Consider the following 360-nt stretch of genomic DNA (forward strand, 5'->3'; position numbering starts at 1 on the left):
CTGTCTATGGCAAACAAAGCTGAGAAGATGGAGAGTGCTTCAGTCAACAAAGCACACTTCAAACCAAGAAGAGGAGGAGACAAGTCTGTGACTTGTGAGCACTGCAAGAATCTAGGCCACTCCAAAACCAATTGTTGGATCCTCCATCCTCACCTCAGACCTGCTTCAACCAACAGATACAACCAGGCCAAAGCACATGAAGCAAGAGCTCATGAAACCACAATACCAGGGTCCATGCGCATAGGAGAAGATGGAAGAGCTATGATCTCAACCATCCACACTGGTGGATCAACATCCCATGCCATGTCCCAGTCATCCCCTGATGATGCCTTCATCCGCAAGTCAGACATTGAAGCCCTT

This window comes from Brassica oleracea, chromosome C1 (genome assembly GCF_000695525.1).
Source record: "Brassica oleracea var. oleracea cultivar TO1000 chromosome C1, BOL, whole genome shotgun sequence".
In the NCBI taxonomy this organism is placed as follows: Eukaryota; Viridiplantae; Streptophyta; class Magnoliopsida; order Brassicales; family Brassicaceae; genus Brassica; species Brassica oleracea.